Consider the following 21,092-nt stretch of genomic DNA (forward strand, 5'->3'; position numbering starts at 1 on the left):
CAGGCAAGGAACATGCTGCAAGTGAGGGTAAAAATAGACCAAGGGCAGGAGCTAGAACCGTCAGGCCAGGCTTTGATAGGTTCTCCCTCTCCTCAGCCTGCCAGCCTGAGTGGTAACAGATCGCGTCACTCGAGCAGACCTTGGAGCTGATGAAGGCTGATTAACCACGGGCGTCGACACAGAACCTGTGTCTGGCAAACCCTTTACAGTACCCCCCTTTTATGAGGGGCCACTGGACCCTTCCTAGGTGGGCCTGGCTTGTTGGGGAACCGAAATTGGAACTTGCTGAGCAATATATCGGCGTGAACATCCCGGGCGGGTACCCAAGTCCTCTCCTCAGGCCCGTATCCTCTCCAATGGACCAGGTACTGGAGGGAGCCTTGGACCATCCTGCTGTCCACAATCTTGGCTACCTCGAATTCTACCCCATCCGGAGTGAGAACAGGAACCGGAGGTTTCCTCGATGTAGCCAAGGACGGGGAGCAGCTTTTCAAGAGGGAGGCAAGGAACACGTTGTGTATCTGAAAAGACGGGGGTAACTCCAGCCAGAAGGAGACAGGGTTGAGGACCTCAATAATTTTGTATGGCCCTATATACCGGGGAGCAAACTTATTGGACGGAACTTTAAGGCGCAAATTTTTAGAAGACAGCCACACCAGATCCCCGACCACAAGCAGAGGGTTAGTTGAACGTCTTTTATCTGCCTGAGTCTTTTTGATGATCTGGGACGCCTCAAGGTTCTTCTGAACCTGGGCCCAGACTGTGCACAGTTCCCGATGAACGACATCTACCTCGGTATTGTTGGAACCACCAGGTGAAACGGAGGAGAACCATGGATTAAACCCAAAATTACAGAAGAAGGGGGAAACCCCCTGACGAGCTACTGACCTGGTTATTAAGGGAAAATTCAGCGAGGGGAATGAAGGAGACCCAATCATCTTGAAAGTTTGAGATAAAACAACTTTAGTATAGTTCCACAGACTGATTAGTCCTCTCAGTTTGGCCATTAGTTTCAGGATGGAAGGCCGAGGAAAAGGACAGATCAATCTCCAGCTTCTTACAGAAAGCTCTCCAAAACAATGAAACAAATTGTACCCCTCTGTCAGAAACAATATTGACCGGAACCCCATGGAGACGCAGGATGTGTTTGACAAACAAGGTAGCTAACGTCTTGGCATTGGGTAGTTTCTTGAGGGGTGCAAAGTGGCACATCTTACTGAAGCGGTCTCCTACAACCCACACCACCGACGTGCCTTGGGACGGAGGCAGATCGGTGATAAAATCCATGGAGATATGGGTCCAAGGTCTCTGGGAATTGGGCAAAGAACATAGTAAACCCGCAGGTCGGGACCTGGGAGTCATGGACCTAGTAGAAATTTCACAAGCGGCGACGTAGGCCTTAACGTCTTTAAGCAACCCAGGCCACCAATAGGTTCTAGAAATGAGGTGCTTGGTACCCAGGATGCCTGGATGGCCAGATAGTGCGGATTCGTGGTTCTCCCTGAGCAACCTTAGCCGGAATTGCAGACCTCAGACCGGACCCCTAAATAAATACAGACCCCAGACTAGACCCCTAAATCAATGGAGACCCCAGACCAGACCCCTAATAAATAACAGATCCCAGACTAGACCCCTAAATCAATGGAGACCACAGACCAGTCCCCTAAATAAATACAAACCCAGACCAGACCCCAGACCAGTTCCCTAAATAAATAAATACAGACCACAGACCAGACCCCTAAATAAATACAGACATCCAGACCAGTCCCGTAAAACAATGCAGACCACAGACCAGACCACTAAATAAATACAGACGCAAGACCAGACCCCTAAATAAATACAGACCCCAGACTAGACCCCTTAATAAATACAGACCCCAGACCAGACCCCTAAATAAATACAGACCCTAGACTAGACCACTAAATTAATACAGACCCCAGACCAGACCCCTAAATCAATGCAGACCACAGACCAGACCCCTAAATAAATACAGACCCCAGACCAGACCCCAGACCAGTTCCCTAAATAAATAAATACAGACCACAGACCAGACCCCTAAATAAATACAGACATCCAGACCAGTCCCGTAAAACAATGCAGACCACAGACCAGACCACTAAATAATTACAGACCCCAGACCAGACCCCTAAATTAATTCAGACTACAGACCGGAACCCTAATAAAATACAGACCCCAGACTAGACCCCTAAATAAATGCAGACCCCAGACTGGACCCCTAAATAAATACAGACCCCAGACCAGACCCCTAAATAAATACAGACCCCAGACCAGACCCTTAAATCAATGCAGACCACAGACCAGACCCCTAAATAATTACAGACACCTAAAACAATGCAGACCACAGACCAGACCACTAAATAATTACAGACCCCAGACCAGACCCCTAAATAAATACAGACCTTAGACTAGACCCATAAATAAATGCAAACCCCAGACCGTACCCCTAAATAAATACAGACACCAGACTAGGCCCCTTAATAAATACAGACCCCAGACCGGACCCCTGAATAAATACAGACACCAGACCAGACCCCTAAATGAATACAGACCCCAAACCAGACCCCTAAATAAATACAGACCCCAGAGCAGACCCCTAAATCAATGCAGACCACAGACCAGACCCCTATATAAATACAGACACCAGACCAGACCCTTAAATAAATACAGACCCCAGACTAGGCCCCTAAATAAGTACAGACCCCAGACCAGACCCCTAAATCAATGCAGAACCCAGCCGGACCCCTAAATAAATACAGACTCCAAACCAGACCCCTAAATAAATAGACCCCAGAGCAGAGCCCTAAATCAATGGAGACCCCAGACCAGACCCCTAAATAATTGCAGACTCAAAACTAGACCCCTAAATATTTACAGACCCCAGACAGAACACCTAAATAAATTCAGACCCCAGACCGGACGCCTAAATAAATACACACCCCAGACTGGACCCCTAAATAAATACAGACCCCAGACTAGACCCCTAAATAAGTACAGACCCCAGTGCAGACCCCTAAATCAATGCAGATCACAGACCAGACCCCTAAATAAATACAGACCCAAGACAAGATCCCTAAATAAATACAGACCCCAGACTAGACCCCTAAATAAGTACAGACCCCAGACCAGACCCCTAAATCAATGAAGACCACAGACATGTCCCCTAAATAAATACAGACCCCAGACTAGACCCATAAATAAATGCAGACCCCAGACCGGACCACTAAATAAATACAGACCCTAGACCAGACCCCTAAATAAATACAGACCCCAGACCAGAACCCTAAATCAATGGAGACCACAGACTAGTCGCCTAAATGAAGTACAGACCCCAGACCAGACCCCTAAATAAATACAGACACAAGACTAGACCTGTAAATAAATACAGACCCAAGAGTAGACCCCTTATTGAATACAGCCCCCAGACCAGACCCCTAAATAAATACAGACCCCAGACCAGACCCCTAAATAAAAACAGACCCAAGACTAGACCCCTAAATGAATACAGACCCAAGACCAGACCCCTAAATAAATAAAAAACCCAGACAAGACCCCTAAATCAATGCAGACCACAGACCAGACCCCTAAATAATTACAGACCCCGGCCCAGACACCTAAATATACTCAGACCCCAGACTAGACCCCTAAATAAATACAGACCCCAGACTAGACCCCTTAATAAATAAAGACCCCAGACCAGACCCCCAAATTAATGCAGACCCCAGACCGGACCCCTAAATTAATACAGACCCCAGACTAGACCCCTAAATAAATGCAGACCCCAGACCAGACCCCTAAATATTTACAGACCCCAGACCAGACCCCTAAGTAAATGCAGACCCTAGACCAGACCCATAAATAAATACAGACCCAAGACTAGAGCACTAAATGAATACAGACCCCAGACCAGACCCCTAAATCAATGCAGACCTCAGACCAGACCCCTAAATATTTACAGACCCCAGACCAGACCCCTAAATAAATCCAGACCCCAGACCGGACCCCTAAATAAATACAGACACCAGACTAGACCCCTAAATAAATACAGACCCCAAACAAAACCCCTAAATAAATACAGACCCCAGACCAGTCTCCTAAATAATTACAGACCCCAGACCAGACCCCTAAATAAATACAGACCCACGACTAGACCCCTAAATGAATACAAACCAGACCCCTAAATAAATACAGACCACAGAGCAGACCCCTAAATCAAAGCAGACCACAGACCAGACCCCTAAATAAATACTGACCCTAGACCAGACTCCTAAATAAATGCAGACCCCAGATCGGACCCCTAAACAAGTACAGACCCCAGACCAGACGCCTAAATAAATACAGACCCCAGACCCCTAAATAAATACAGACCCCAGACCAGACCCCTAAATCAATGCAGACCACAGACCAGACACCAAAATAATTACAGACCCCAAACCAGACCCCTAAATAAATACAGACCCCAGAGCAAACCCCTAAATCAATGAAGACCACAGACAAGACCCCTAAATAAACCCCTAAATAAATACAGACCCCAGACTAGACCCCTAAATAAATGCAGACCCCAGACCGGACCACTAAATAAATACAGACCCTAGTCCAGACCCCTAAATAAATACAGATCCAAGACTAGACCCCTAAATGAATACAGACCCCAGACCAGAACCCTAAATCAATGGAGACCACAGACCAGTCCCCTAAATAAATACAGACCCAAGACTAGACCCCTAAATAAACACGGACCCAAGACCAGTTCCCTAAATAAATGCAGACACCGGACCAGACCCCTAAATCAATGCAGACCACAGACCATACCCCTAAATAAATACAGACACCAGACCAGACTCCTAAATAAATACAGACCCTAGACTAGACCCCTAAATAAATGCAGACCCCAGACTAGACCCCTAAATAAATGCAGACCCCAGACCAAACCCCTAAATAAACACAGACCGCAGACCAGACCCGTAAATAAATGCAGACCCCAGACCAGACCCCTAAATAAATACAGACCCCATACCAGAACCCTAAATAAATGCAGACCCCAGACTAGACCCCTAAATAAATACAGACCCCTGACCAGACCCATAAATAAATGCAGACCCCAGACCAGACCCTTAAATACAGACACCAGACCAGACCCCTAAATAAATAAAGACCCAAGACTAGACCCCTAAATGAATACAGACCCCAAACCAGACCCCTAAATAAATAGACCCCAGACCAGACCCCTAAATGAATACAGACCCCAAACCAGACTCCTAAATAAATATAGACCACAAACCATACCCCTAAATAAATGCAGACCCCAGACTAGACCCCTAAACAAAAATAAACCCCAGACCAGACCCCTAAATAAACACAGACCCCAGACCAGACCCCTAAATAAATGCAGACCCCAGACCAGACCCATAAATAAATGCAGACCCTAGACCAGACCCCTAAAAAAATACAGACCCAAGACTAGACCCCTAAATAAATACAGACCACAGACCTGACCCCTAAATAAATACAGACCCCAGACAAGACCCCTAAATAAATACAGACCCAAGACTAGACCCCTAAATGAACACATACCCCAGACCAGACCCCTAATTAAATACAGACCCCAGACCAGACCCCTAAATCGATGCAGACCACAGACCAGAACCCAAAATAATTACTAACCACAGACCAGATGCCTAAATAAATTCAGACCCCAGACCGGACCCCTAAATAAATACGGACCCCAGACCAGACCCCTAAATAAATACAGACCCAAGACTAGACCCCTAAATGAATACAGACCCCAGACAAGACCCCTAATTAAATACAGACCCCAGACTGCACCCCTAAATAAATACAGACCACAGACTGGACCCCTAAATAAAAACAGACCATAGACCGGACCCCTAAATAAATACAGACCCCGGACTAGACCTCTAAATCAATGGAGACCCCAGACCAGACCCCTAAATAAATACAGACCCCAGACCAGACCCCTCAATCAATGAAGACCACAGACCAGTCCCCTAAATAAATACAGACCCCAGACCGACCCCTAAATAAATGCAGACCCCAGACCATACCCCTAAATAAATACAGACCCCACATCAGACCCCTAAATTAATGGAGACCACAGACCGGACCACTAAATAAATACAGACCTTAGACCAGACCCCTAAATAAATACAGACCCCAGACCAGAACCCTAAATCAATGGAGACCACAGACCAGTCGCCTAAAAGAAGTACAGACCCCAGACCAGACCCCTAAATAAATACAGACCCCAGACCAGACCCCTAAATAAATACAGACACAAGACTAGACCCCTAAATAAATACAGACCCAAGAGTAGACCCCTTATTGAATACAGACCCCAGACCAGACCCCTAAATAAATACAGAACCTAGACCAGACCCTTAAATAAAAACAGACCCAAGACTAGACCCCTAAATGAATACAGACCCCAGACCAGACCCCTAAATAAATACAAACCCCAGACAAGACCCCTAAATCAATGCAGACCACAGACCAGACCCCTAAATAATTACAGACCCCGGCCCAGACACCTAAATATACTCAGACCCCAGACTAGACCCCTAAATAAATGCAGACCCCAGACTGGACCCCTAAATAAATACAGACCCCAGACTAGACCCCTTAATAAATAAAGACCCCAGACCAGACCCCCAAATTAATGCAGACCCCAGACCGGACCCCTAAATAAATACAGACCCCAGACTAGACCCCTAAATAAATGCAGACCCCAGACCAGACCCCTAAATATTTACAGACCCCAGACCAGACCCCTAAATAAATCCAGACCCCAGACCGGAACCCTAAATAAATACAGACACCAGACTGGACCCCTAAATAAATTTAGACCCCAGACTAGACCCCTAAATGAATACAGACACCAAACCAGACCCCTAAATAAATACAGACCACAGAGCAGACCCCTAAATCAAAGCAGACCACAGACCAGACCCCTAAATAAATACTGACCCTAGACCAGACTCCTAAATAAATGCAGACCCCAGATCGGACCCCTAAACAAGTACAGACCCCAGACCAGACGCCTAAATACAAACAGACCCAAGACTAGACCCCTAAATTAATACAGACCCCAGACCAGACCCCTAAATCAATGCAGACCACAGACCAGACACCAAAATAATTACAGACCCCAAACAAGACCCCTAAATAAATACAGACCCCAGACTAGACCCCTAAATAAATACAGACCCCAGACTAGACCCCTAAATGAATGCAGACCCCAGACTAGACCCCTAAATTAATACAGACCGCAGACCAGACCCCTAAATAAATACAGACCCCAGACCAGACCCCTAAATAAATAGACCCCAGACTAGACCCCCAAATTAATGCAGGCCACAGACCAGACCCCTAAATAAATACAGACCCCAGACTGGACCCCTATATAAATACAGACCCCAGACAAGACCCCTAAATAAAAGCAGACCCCAGAAAAGACCCCTAAATGAATGCAGACCCCAGACAAGGCCCCTAAATGAATACAGACCCCAGACCAGACCCCTAATAAAATTGACCCCAGACTAGACCCCTAAATAAATGCAGACCCCAGACCAGACCCCTAAATAAATAGACCCCGGACCAGACCCCTAAATAAATACAGACACCAGACTAGACCCCCAAATTAATGCAGACCCCAGACCGGAACCCTAAATAAATACATTCCCCAGACCAGACCCCTAAATAAATTCAGACCCCAGACCAGACCCCTAAATAAATTCAGACCCCAGACTGAACCCCTAAATGAATACAGACCCCAAACAAGACCCCTAAATTAATGCAGACTACAGACCAGACCCCTAAATGAATACAGACCCAAGACTAGACCCCTAAATGAATACAGACCCCAGACTAGATCCCTAAATAAATGCAGACCCCAGACTAGACCTCTAAATAAATACAGACCCCAGACCACACGCCTAAATAAATGCAGTACTTAGACCAGACCCCTAAATACAGACCCCAGAGTAGACCCCTAAATGAATGCAGACCCCAGACTAGATCCCTAAATAAATACAGACCCCAGACCAGACCCCTAAATAAATGCAGACCCTAGACCAGACCCCTAAATATTTAATGACCCACCAGACCCCTAAATATTTAATGACCCCAGACCAGACCCCTAAATAAATTCAGACCCCAGACCAGACCCCTAAATAAATACAGACCCCAGACTAGACCCCCAAATTAATGCAGACCCCAGACCGGACCCCTAAATGAATACAGACTCCAGACTAGACCCCTAAATGAATACAGACCCCAAACCAGTCCCCTAAATTAATGCAGAATACAGACCAGACCCCTAAATAAATACAGACCACAGACCGGACCCCTAAATAAATACATACCCCAGACTAGACCACTAAATAAATGCAGACCCCAGACTAGACCCCTAAATTAATGCAGAATACAGACCAGTCCCCTAAATTAATGCAGAATACAGACCACACCCCTAAATATATACAGACCCCAGACCAGACCCCTAAATAAATACAGACCACAGACCAGACCCCTAAATAAATACAGACCCCAGACTAGAACCCTAAATAAATACAGACCCCAAACCAGACCCCTAAATAAATACAGACGCCAGACCAGACCCCTAAATATATTCAGACCCCAGACCGGACCCCTAAATAAATACAGACCCCAGACTGAACCCCTAAATGAATACAGACCCCAAACCAGTCCCCTAAATTAATGCAGACTACAGATCAGACCCCTAAATATATACAGACCACAGACCGGACCCCTAAATAAATACAGACCCCAGACTAGACCCCTAAATAAATGCAGACCCCAGACTAGACCTCTAAATAAATACAGACCCCCAGACCACACCCCTAAATAAATGCAGACCCCAGACCAGACCCCTAAATAAATACAGACCCCAAACCAGACCCCTAAAAAATACAGAATCCAGACCAGACCCCTAAATAAATACAGACCACAGACCGGACCCCTAAATAAATACAGACCCCAAACCAGACCCCTAAAAAATACAGACCCCAGACCGGTCCCCTAAATAAATGCAGACCTTAGACCAGACCCCTAAATAAATAGACCCCAGACCAGACCCCTAAATCAATGCAGGCCACAGACCAGACCCCTAAATAATTACAGACCCCGGACCAGACCCCTAAATAAATTCAGACCCCATACTAGACTCCTAAATAAATGCAGACCCCAGACCAGACCCCTAAATAAATACAGACCACAGACCAGAATCCTAAATAAATACAGACCCCAGACCAGACTCCTAAATAAATACAGACCCAAGACTAGACCCCTAAATGAATACAGACCCCAGACCAGACCCCTAAAAAAATACAGACCCCAGACTGGACCCCTAAAAAAATACAGACCCCAGACTAAACCCCTAAATGAATACAGACCCCAGACCAGACCCCTAAATTAATGCAGACCCCAGACCAGACCCCTAAATCAATGCAGACCACAGACCAGACCCCAAAATAAATGCAGACCCTAGACCAGACCCCTATATAAATACAGACCCAAGACCAGACCCCCAAATTAATGCAGACCCCAGACCGGACCCCTAAATAAATACAGACTCCAGACCAGACCCTTAGATAAATGCAGACCCTAGACCAGACCCCTAAATAAATACAGACCCTAGAACAGACCCCTTAATAAAAACAGAACAGACCCCTAACTAAATACAGACCCAAGACTAGACCCCTAAATGAATACAGACCCCAAACCAGACCCCTAAATAAATACTGACCCTAGACCAGACCCCTAAATAAATACAGACCCCAGACCAGACCCCTAAATAAATACAGACCACAGACTGGACCCCTAAATAAATAGACCCCAGACTAGAACCCTTTAATAAATGCAGACCCCAGACCGGACCCCTAAATAAATACAGACCCCAAACCAGACCCCTAAATCAATGAAGACCACAGACCAGTCCCCTAAATAAATGCAGACCCCCAGACCGGACCACTAAATAAATACAGACCCCAGACCAGACCCCTAAATATATACAGACCCCAGAACAGACCCCTAAATAAATACAGACCACAGACTGGACAACTAAATAAATACAGACCCCAGAGTAGACGCCTAAATGAATACAGACCCCAGACTAGACCCCTTAATATATACTGACGCCAGACCAGACCCATAAGTTAATGCAGACCCCAGACCGGACCCCTAAATAAATACAGACCCCAGACCGGACACCTAAATACAGACCCAAGACTAGACCCCTAAATAAATGCAGACCTCAGACTAGACCCCTAAATAAATACAGACCACAGACTGGACCCCTAAATAAATGCAGACCCCAGACTAGAACCCTAAATAAATACTGACCCCAGACCAGACCCCTAAATAAATACAGACCACAGACCAGACCCCTAAATAAATACAGACCCCAGACTAGAACCCTAAATAAATACAGACCCCAGACCAGACTCCTAAATAAATACAGACCCCAGACCAGACCCCTAAATAAATACAGACCACAGACCAGACCCCTAAATAAATACAGACCCAAGACCAGACCCCTTAATAAATACAGACCCCAGACCAGGCCCCAAAATTAATGCAGACCCCAGACCGGACCCCTAAATCAATGCAGACCACAGACCAGACCCCTAAATTTATTTGCTGATTTATTTGCCATTCATTACCCGGCCGGGTTTGTGATGTCTGTTTGTAGGTTTTTGTGCAAGATTGCATAATTTTACATATATATTAATAAACTTTTGATAATTAAATTGTGACTTTATTGAGCCGAGTGCCTTTTTTACCAGGTTTTTGTTTTTTCTTTTCCTCACATTTCCATGTCTGGTTGGCACCGTATATAGATATATATATTTACATATACTGAGCTCTTTAGTCCAGAGATCATTGTTCTTTTTGTTTATATATAGTATCTATAGAGGTTGTTTTTACCTCCCTTTTGCTTTTGTGGGATCTCTGGGGGAAATAATCCCGCCCATTGGGACAATCAGTCCCGTATTGTGTCATTGACACTCCTTTTTTTTTTTTTGGCAATTTTGCATTTATTTGATCTCCATTGACTCTCCCCCTCCCCCTTTCTTCCCCCCCTTTTTTATTTTTTTTATTTTTTAAATATGGCATATGTGTTGGATGAGACTGTAGACGCTGAAATTTCGGCAGCACTGAATAGTCAATTTAACCAATTTCAGGAAGAAACCACGAGGGATCTCTTTGGGCTATTTAAAGTACATCGCAAATTAATTTTCAGCCATTTGCGTAGAAAATGGGATGTAAAAAGCCTGAGCACATATTTGAGCTCGGACCTAGCACCCAGGGGCTTAAGACGACGTATTTTACCAGCAAGCCACCTATGCAGTGAGGAATTCCTGAAGAAATGGGATGATGAAACACTAGATCATATTAAACGACTGATGACCTTGATTATAGAGGAGGAAGGTGAACAACTTAAAAAGATTGATGCAGAGATCACTGACAGTGTTAGTAAGCTGGATGAATTTAAATCACACCCTGACTTTGATAAACTAAATATGAACCTTAAAAAGGAGGTTGAGATGGAATTGAAAGTTATATCTGAGCGTAAAAAGAAAAAATTTCAGAGGGATAGCTGGGATTTCGAACATAATCAGATTTTCTCATTTAATACTAAACCAATGGGTAATACGAACAATAGAGAGAAAAACAGGGTAAAAAATCAACGGACACGACAAAAAAGACAACAGTCTACACGAGCAAGGGCACCTTCATATGATTATGATACTAGTGAGTACACCTCAAGTGATAGGGAGGAGAGTGGTAGAAATATTCCCCCACTAAAGAACCAAACCACACTGAAATCTAGTAATGTAAATCATGTTGGTTTTTTAGAAAAAGAAAAACCAGACGAGGGAAGAGTCACACGTGGGAGAAGCCGTCAGAGACCAATATAAACGAAATTCTGGGCTTTGAAAATAACGTTATTAATCTAACTGATTTCCCCCTAACACAAGCACATGTCTCTCTTCTGAATCGCGGCCTGTCATTTGTACCGTCTACGGGCGGCAATGAGTTTGAAGTATACAAGGATATTCATTTCTTTGTGCGAAAAATCCTCTTACGCCTCTACCATAGTCGTGGAGCAGGCCCCCCTTCAGATGAGACCCTGCAAGGTCTGGTTGAAGAATTTGAAAATAACCTCACATCAGAGGAAGAAATAGCACTAGGTGCGTTGGAAGAACTAAAGATTGAATCATTGGATCGTAATATTAATGAGATTATCATTCCAAAATTTACTAATTTGAAACCCACTTGTCTTACTATGCCACCAGTTTCCTCTAATCGCTATGTGAGAGCATTTATGGAAGGGATTGATCGGGACCTAAGTACTATTGACTGGTCCAAACCAACTGAACACAACCTCTCACAAAGAGAACGTGTGGCCCTTGACGAACTTTGTGATATGAAAGGGATAATAATTAAGCCTAGCGACAAAGGTGGTAATGTGGTGCTCTTGGATGAGGAATACTACACTGGTGAGATACTAAGACAACTGGGTTCACCCAGCTATAGACGAATGAAAGATAACCCTCTATCTGAGATTACTCAGAAACTGAACAGAAAGTTACAATTTGCTCTTGAAGAAGGTTTAATAACAAAAAATGAGTTTTTGTACTTAAAAGTCAGGGAACCCAAGATGCCGACGATTTACATTTTGCCTAAGGTTCACAAGGATAGACAGTCACCCCCGGGACGCCCAATAATTTCTGGTATAGATGGACCTACTGATAAACTAGGGAAATTTGTCGACCAAAAACTGAAGAATTTTGTAAAGTTACTTCCATCTTTTGTCCTAGACACGGGTGATGTGTTGACCAAATTACATAATATAACTATTCCACCTAACAGCATGCTGGTAGGCTTAGATGTGGAATCTCTCTACACCTCAATTCCACACTCTGTGGGTTTAAAAGCCGTTGAATACTATCTCGACCAATATAGATCTGAACTCTCTCATCAGAATGAGTTCATCATTGACATGCTTGAATTTGTCTTAACCCATAACTGTTTTAGTTTTGACAGTAAATACTATTTACAGGTAACTGGTACGGCAATGGGCTCATCATGTGCCCCTTCTTACGCTTGCCTTCATTTGGGATTTTGGGAAATGGTGACTGTCTATCCATGTGATCTTTTTAAGAAATACGTCTCTCTCTGGCTTCGTTATGTGGATGATGTTCTGGTCGTTTGGACCGGCACACATGATGAACTTAAAACATTTGTTGATTCACTAAACATTAATAACTATAATATACATCTGACATATACAGCAAGCGATCGAGAGATAAGCTTTTTGGATCTCCTGATCAAGAAGGAAGAAAATAAGCTAGTAACCAGTACATTTAGAAAATCGACGGCTGGGAATACTCTATTAATGGCACAAAGTCATCACCCCAAATCCCTTATACGCGGCATACCAGTGGGACAATTCCTGCGATTACGCAGAAATTGTTCCGATCTAAGTACCTTTAAGCAGGAAGCTCAGGAGTTAAAGACACGCTTTAAACAGCGCGGCTATTCAACGAAATGTATTAAACGTGGATATAACAGAGCTTTACATACCAGTCGGGAAGCTCTCTTACATCCAACGGAATATAGGAAAATTAAGAAAAATAATACATCATCTCAACCATCCAGGACACAGGTGAGGTTTATCTCCAGATTTGGACTACACTGGGAGGAAATAAGGGAGATCTTAGAGAAAAACTGGCCACATCTCACGTTATGTGAGGAAATTAGGGAAATGATAGGTGATCATCCTAGTATGATATCTAGGAGAGCTCCGAATCTTCGTGACCTTCTTGTAAGATCAGAATTTAGAAGAGATGTAGACACTAAATGGCCCACACATAACCTGAAAGGGATGTTTAAATGTGGGACCTGTTCACAATGTAGATTTGTAAGGAAGAGTGATGTATTCTTTGATTCATCAAATCATCGTAAATTTAATGTCAGAAACTTCCTAAACTGTCGGTCATCTATGGTGGTTTACTTGATCTTTTGTCCCTGCAATAAGTTTTATGTGGGGAAGACTATAAGAGAGGTCCAGGTCCGGATTTCTGAGCATATAAGGGACATAAAAAATGGGGAAGAAAAGAGCCCATTAGCAATGCACTTTAAGGAATACCATCAACAATCTGTAGATGGCCTCAACTTTATGGCCATATACCAATTACCGAAAAACAATAGGGGGGGGAATCGAGATCGCTCCTTACTGCAAAAGGAGAGTATGTGGATTTACAATCTTAAATCACTGGCCCCTCATGGCTTGAACAATGAACTCAAGCTACAGATGTTCCTTTGATGCGGCCGGGGTCCCGAGACCCGGACCACATAATTGGTTTTCAGTGTGTGGCCCGGCTCTTGGGACCCGGGCCGCACCTAAATGTTCCTCCCCTTTGATTGGATAGCATTTGGGGATGACACCCCGACTGGCTTCCATATCTCTAGGGGGGGATATGTGCTCGTTATTCCTGACTATTGGCTCTCTAACTTTACAGCAGTGATCTCTGGTGCATGTGCCTTATTTTTCATTTTTTTTTTTTTTTTTTTTTTTTTTTTTTTTGTTTTTTATTATATTTTTTGATTTAATTTTGTCTTTTTTATTTTTGATGGGGACAGTCAATGGAGACATTTTTATAGACATACATTGTATTGTATTATTGATAATGATATACTGTTGACACTAAGTACCCTGGTCCCATTTGGGAGCACTAGGGTTAATAGGTGTATTACTACTCGACAAATACTATTGGTTAACAATCCCTTGATATAGAGGGTTGGTTCTGATGTTGTAATACACGCCCTGAGGAAGTCACGTCTGTGACGAAACATGTTGGCAATTCTGTGACGTCACATACCGGTGAATGGCAACTTGGAGGTAACTAACCCACATGGATACTATGCATGAGACTTGGACGTAGCACATGATTAATGGACGGAAAGCTGGGAAGCTGGGAAGCTGCGCACTCCTGCACTCCTGCCCTCCTATTTGGAGTTAAGACTCCTTTGAGCTGGATACAAGGACACAAGGATATTTCACCTAAGTGTGAACCTTACTGGCAATACAAGCTGTCAAAACTGGGAAACGCATTGCTAGCACTTGCCCTGCTGTGGAGGATACGGCTCTGACTTGCCACTCCCTGCTTTTGCTTGTCCCAGGAGGGGATTCGGTCCTGTGGACTCTCACATGTTGGAGTGTTGACACACCTGCTGCATGATTATCTTTCCCTGTGCTGGGAGGTTACAGAGGAACGGCACGGAGTGGACAGATCTCTATCTGCTGTCTGCAGTTACTTTACACTGGAGCTTTGAGGAGACACCAGAGCTTTATCTTCTCATGGAGTGACCTGTTCGTTTTCATCTGTAGAGAACCCTATGGACTTCCACATATACTACCTACTGATAAGTATATACTCTTGCATCTATTCATGTGCTCTATGGGTTCATTGCATGTATATCCTTGCTAGTAAGCCCATCTGTATACTGCTATCTGATCAGCAGGATCGCTTATATCCATGGATGTTATGACCTTGGTTAGTACGTTGCCTCCACTCACTACATTGTATCTGATTCATCCACTTGTGTGGCCTGTATTGAAGTAACTTATTACTTGATACTATTTGTTATATGGCCATGCTAAATGAGAATTTTTCTTAAAACTGATTTATTTGCCATTCATTACCCGGCCGGGTTTGTGATGTCTGTTTGTAGGTTTTTGTGCAAGATTGCATAATTTTACATATATATTAATAAACTTTTGATAATTAAATTGTGACTTTATTGAGCCGAGTGCCTTTTTTACCAGGTTTTTGTTTTTTCTTTTCCTCACATTTCCATGTCTGGTTGGCACCGTATATAGATATATATATTTACATATACTGAGCTCTTTAGTCCAGAGATCATTGTTCTTTTTGTTTATATATATTTAATGAGCCCAGACCAGACCCCTAAATAAATACAGACCCCAGACTAGTTCCCTAAATAAATACAGACCCCAGACCAGACCACTAAATAAATGCAGACCACAGACCAGACCCCTAAATAAAAACAGACCCAAGAATAGACCCCTTAATAAATACAGACCCCAGACCAGGCCCCCAAATTAATGCAGACCCCAGACCGGACCCCTAAATCAATGCAGACCACAGACCAAACCCCTAAATATTTAATGACCCCAGACCAGACCCCTAAATAAATTCAGACCCCAGACCAGACCCCTAAATAAAAACAGACCCCAGACTAGACCCCTTAATAAATACAGACCCCAGACCAGACCCCCATATTAATGCAGACCACGTACCGGACGCTTAAATAAATAGACCCAGGACTAGACTCATAAATAAATATAGACCCCAGACCAGACTCCTAAATAAATGCAGACCCCGGACCAGACTCCTAAATGAATACAGACCCCAGACCAGATGGCTAAATAAATACAGACCCCAGACTGGACGCCTAAAAAATACAGACCCCAGACCAGACCCCCAAATTAATGCAGACCATGTACTGGACGCCTAAATAAATACAGACCAAAGACCAGACCCCTAAATAAATGCAAATCCTAGACCATACCCCTAAATAAATACAGACCCAGGAATAGAGCACTAAATGAATACAGACCCCAGACTAGACCCCTTAATAAATACAGATCCTGGAATAGAGCACTAAATTAATACAGACCCCAGACCAGACCCCTTAATAAATACAGACCCCAGACCAGGCCCCTAAATAAATGCAGACCCCAGACCGGACCCCTAAATAAATACAGACCCCAGACCAGACCTCGAAATAAATACAGACCCCAGACTAGACCCCTAAATAAATACAGACCCCAGACCAGACCCCTAAATAAATGCAGACCCCAGACCAGACCCATAAATAAATACAGACCCAAGACTAGAGCACTAAATGAATACAGACCCCAGATCAGACCCCTAAATAAATACAGACCCCAGACTAGACCCCTAAATAAATGCAGACCCCAGACCGGAGCCCTAAATAAATCCAGACCCCAGACTGGACCCCTAAACAAATACAGACCCCAGACTAGACCCCTAAATAAATCCAGACCCCAGACCGGACCCCTAAATAAATACAGACCCCAGACTGGACCCCTAAACAAATACAGACCCCAGACTTGACCCCTAAATGAATACAGACCCCAGACCAGACGCCTAAATAAATACAGACCCCAAACCAGACCCCTAAATAAATACAGACCCCAGAGCAGACTCCTAAATTAATGCAGACCACAGACAAGACCCCTAATGAAATACAGACCCAAGACTAGACCCCTAAATGAATACAGACCCCAAACCATACCCCTAAATAAATACAGACCCCAGACCAGACCCCTAAATAAATGCAGATCCCAGACCGGACCCCTAAATAAATACAGACCCCAGTCCAGACCTCTAAATAAATACAGACCCCAGACTAGACCCCTAAATGAATACAGACCCAAGACTAGACCCCTAAATAAATACAGACCCCAGACTAGACCCCTAAATAAATACAGACCCCAGACCAGACCCCTAAATAAATACAGACCCCTAAATATAAACCCAGATTCTATATTGTGGATGAAAAGGGTTTTGCCAATAACCTGAGCAAATAACCGTTGTTTATCTCTACTGTAGGAGTGGCATGTATTGCTACTGTGTTCTGCAGACCCCTGACCAGGTCATAAGAAACCCTGGTTGGGAAACACAGCTCTGGACACTAGACTGGCACTCATGATGCCCACATCAGACATGGCAGAGCAGGTTACTGCCAGGCACGTGCCACCTGAGGATTCCATGACCTCTGACATCATGTGACCTGCACACGACCAACTGCCGTTTACTTTCAACTGTCGACGGCAGCGACAGTTGACATTTGTTGTGTCTCCATATTCTGAAACCCAGAATTGTTTTTATTTTTCTGTTGATGGGGCGGTGTGAGGACTTGTTTTTTGTGGGGCGAGCTGTACTGTTTATTGGTACTATTTTGGGTTACATAAAACTTTTAATCACTTTTTAACTTTTTATTCCATTTTTCGAGGAGCTAAACAAAACGAAATAGAAAAAAGTTTATTTATTTATTTTGGCTGCAATATTTATGTATCGCTTGAATTGTTCTTTTAGCCTCCTCCTATTAAACTTAGTAGGAGGACCAAGTTGGCAGACCTTGGGGTCTTCATTAGGCTCCCTGGCTGCCATGACAACTATCTACACACGGTGATCGCGTTGCGGGTAGGGGTGATGGGGTGACAGTGGGAGCTTACCTCTATTTAACTGTTTAGATGCCACGGTCGCTATTATAGCGTATGATCCTGCTCCATACTACCCCCACCAACTAAGATAATTATGTCAAATGTGGGTAAGGCGTGAAAACCTCTCCATACAGGACCCAACAGCAGACACTGCATTATGCTGGGAGCTCAGCTTTGTTCTGCTGTAGAGTCCTGGGCACTACCCGACTGACCCACCTCTCTGTCCACCCCTGTTCCTTCTTCTTCTCATGAGGAATCTCCATTTGTTTTCCTCAGGTGGTCCTGGCATCAGTCCCCGGCCGAAACACCTACATGGCCGTAAAAATGATCACCAAACGGGACAATACGGACGAAATTATGAGAGAGCGGCGGATACTCCTAGCGGCCAGACACTGCCCGTTCCTATGCCACCTCTATGCCGCACATCAATCTGAGGAGCGGGCATTTTTTATCACGGAGTATCTGTCCGGTGGCAGCCTGGAGGCTTTGATCAGGATGTGCGGCTGCTTGAACATCGGCAACGTAAGGCGAGTAAATAATCAGGAGACTGAGGGGGGTGGAAAGAAGAAAAGGTGAGGGGGAGGTCAGATGAAGGACAATACAGAGAATGCAGAATACAGGCTGCCATAATCAGCGCCTCTTCTCTGCTAGAGACCGCACACACTCCATCATAACATGATATTAGGGAATTGATAGAGGAAGATTTCATGACATTGAGACTCCGCTCTGTTCTCCCCATCAGATTCTACACAGCAGAGATGATATGTGGCCTCCAGTTCCTCCATGGACACAACATCGTCCACCGGTAAGCAGAACTTCCCCCTTCTTTCATTCTCCTTTACATGCTGGAAACAGTGCACCCAGCTTTCCTACATTCCTGAATGGCTATTCTGCTTGGTGGTGCAATGACCGATCCCCCGTCTCCTGGATCACTGGGCGGATTTGTCATTCTCTCGTCTTATTTCTTTGCAGAGATCTAAAGCCGGAGAATATAATGTTGGATGCAGATGGCCACGTCCGTATCATCGACCTGGGATTGGCCCAAGATGGCGTCACCGCCTCCAATAAGATCCGTGGAGTGACGGGAACATTGCATTACATGGCCCCCGAGGTGCTTCTTAGAAAAAAATACGGCACCGCAGTTGACTGGTGGAGCCTGGGGATTGTGGTGTCCAGGATGGCAGCAGGACGCTCCCCATTTTACAACGGCCCCGTCAGGCAAATGGCTATCAAAGCCATCACCACCGCGAAGCCTAAATTTCCAACTTGGCTTAATCCTGACGTGAAACATCTGACCAAGAGACTGGTCCGTAAAAATTCTAAGAGGCGCCTCGGTGTGTGCGGGAACATCAGAGAGCATCCATTCTTCTTCACCATCGGCTGGGAGGAACTGCAGGAGAGGAGGGCACAGCCACCATTTACACCATTTGTGCCCGTTCTGGAGAACCAACATCTGAAGTGGCCAGAGAATAACAAAGCCCTTCACCCCTTGGCCGGGTTCAGCTTCATGTCACCAAGCTGGACCCGATAAGATCTCAGGACAAGGGCCCAGAACTTCATGCCTCCTGACCCGCGCCTCAAGTCTCTGCTGCTGTATGTCACCTCGGCTGCCCAGACCATCATCTCTCTCCTTACCATCTTCATGCCACACCTCTGCCATCTTGCTGCTGCACCAGAGCCTTGACTTGCCATCCTCCAATCCCGGGCAGGCATCTGACATCACTCCAGCCTGAAGATCCTCTACACCCCCCAGGAGCGGCCTGTGCTTAGTTTCCATCTGAGGAGATCAGGAATAATAGCCGCATGTTGTAGTCCTGGGGCCGGAGCAGCCATTATACCTGATCTCACCTCAGCACAGGCCAGGTAAGTAATGCACCCACATCACCCACATCACTCACATCACTCACATCACCCACATCACCCCACTATATAATAAGTATAGACACCACACTACATGATAAGTATAGACACACGCATATAGACACATAGTACATTTAGATTAGACTTTAGCCTTTGATCCTGGGATTATTCTGATCGCCATATTTGGGGTCAGGAAGGAATTTCCCCCCCTTAATATGAGGACAATTGGCTCATTCCTCCAAGGGGGTTTTCGCCTTCCTCTGGATCAACACGGCCTTAAATAGGTTTAGGATGATAGCGTAATAAGTAGTAACACACATAAGTAACATAATATAAATATAGAAAATAATTTAAAATAATAATTCTTAATTTAATACAATTTATAGTTTACACATAAATAAATACAGTAGTTCATTAAAAATAATAATTAAAAAAATGAATAATTTTCCCCTAGTCTTTCCCCATATTACACATGTTACACTTCAGCCTTTGATCCTGGGATTTATGCCGATCGCCATATTTGGGGTCAGGAAGGAATTTTCCACCCTAATATGAGGACAATTGGCTCATTCCTCACAGGGGGTTTTCGCCTTCCTCTGGATCAACACGGCCTTTATATAGGTTTAGTATAATAGATAAATAGATGACACATACATATACACAGTATATAATAATAGTAGTCTTAATACTTCTAGAATAATCTCCTAATAATAAAATATAACCTTCCCTTATCTGTAAATAAAACTTTCCTTTTACCCCTTACATCTTTGTGCTTGTCTTTATTCCCATTGGACTTCTGTGTAGTAAATGTTGTCCGAGCTCTGAGACCCCCACCAATCACTAGAACGAAGCAGCTGAAGGTCTCGTGTGAGCGCTCAGCCGCTTCCTGTCTGTT

At 44.4% G+C, this 21,092-nt stretch overlaps 1 long non-coding RNA gene across 1 annotated transcript in view; it reads left to right on the forward strand.

Annotated features, from left to right (window-relative positions):
• Positions 1-18,854, forward strand: part of LOC142698125 (uncharacterized) — a 121,370-nt gene extending 102,516 nt beyond the window's left edge. Inside the window, exon 3 of the long non-coding RNA XR_012865696.1 lies at positions 18,614-18,854. This is a non-coding gene — a long non-coding RNA (uncharacterized LOC142698125). The remainder of the gene's footprint in view (positions 1-18,613) is intronic.
• The last annotated feature ends 2,238 nt before the right edge of the window (positions 18,855-21,092 follow it).

The sequence above is a fragment of the Rhinoderma darwinii genome (genome assembly GCF_050947455.1).
Source record: "Rhinoderma darwinii isolate aRhiDar2 chromosome 12 unlocalized genomic scaffold, aRhiDar2.hap1 SUPER_12_unloc_13, whole genome shotgun sequence".
Taxonomy (NCBI): Eukaryota; Metazoa; Chordata; class Amphibia; order Anura; family Rhinodermatidae; genus Rhinoderma; species Rhinoderma darwinii.